The sequence below is a fragment of the Numida meleagris genome, unplaced genomic scaffold, assembly GCF_002078875.1.
Source record: "Numida meleagris isolate 19003 breed g44 Domestic line unplaced genomic scaffold, NumMel1.0 unplaced_Scaffold307, whole genome shotgun sequence".
NCBI lineage: Eukaryota > Metazoa > Chordata > Aves > Galliformes > Numididae > Numida > Numida meleagris.
The window spans coordinates 24,121-25,279 of NW_018364545.1; positions in this window are offsets into that span (position 1 = coordinate 24,121).

The following is a 1,159-nucleotide window of genomic DNA, read 5'->3' on the forward strand; positions in this document are numbered from 1 at the left end:
ATGTCGTGATATGACATCACGTGTTGCATTGTGTTGTGTTGAGCCATGTGATATGTCGCGATATGCCGCGATATGCCATGATATGTCGCAATATGTCGCGATATGTCGCGATAGGGCATGATGTGATGTGATGTGCGTGGTGATGTGTATCACAACGGGCGATATGTCGCGATATGTCACCTTGTGTCACGTCATGTCGTGATATGACGTCACATGTTGCACTGTGTTGTGTTGAGCCACGTGGTATGTCGTGATATGCCGTGATATGTCATGATATGTTGCAATATGTCTTGATATGTCACGATATGTTGCGATAGGGCATGATGTGATGTGATGTCCGTGGTGCAGTGTGTCATGACAGGCGATATGTCGCGATATGTCGCCTTGTGTCGTGTCATGTCATGACATGACGTCATGTGTTGCATCATGTTGTGTAGAGCCACATGATATGTCGCGATATGCCGCGATATGCCATGATATGTCGCAATATGTCGCGATATGTCGCGATAGGGCATGATGTGATGTGATGTGATGTGTGTGGTGGGGTGTGTTGCGACGGGCGATATGTCACGATATGTCGCCCTGTGTTGCGTTATGTCGTGATATGACATCACGTGTTGCACTGTATTGTGTTGAGCCATGTGATATGTCACGATATGCCACGATATGTCACAATATGTCGCGATATGTTGGCTTGTTTCGTGATATGTCGTGATATGTCGGCTTGTTTCGTGATATGTCGCGATATGTCACGATACGTCGCCTCATTTCACGTCATGCTGTGATGTGACACCATGTGTTGTACTGTGTTGTGCTGAGCCACGTGATATGTCACGATATGTCGCGATACGTCGCCTCGTTTCACGTCACGTCGTGACATGCCATCACGTGTTGCATCGTGCTGTACCGAGACGCACGATCTGTCGCGATACGTCGCGACATGCTGCGATACGTCGCGATAGGGCGTGATGCGATGGGATGTGCACGGTGGCGTGTGTCATGGCGCGCGATATGTCGCGATAGGTCGCGATAGGTCGCGATAGGTCGCGATAGGTCGCCACGTGACACTGTGCCCCCCCCTTTCCCCCCCCAGGTGCAGGCGGAGGTGCGCCGCGGGTGGCAGCGGTGCCGCTTGGCCGCTTCCTGCCCACCTCCCCCC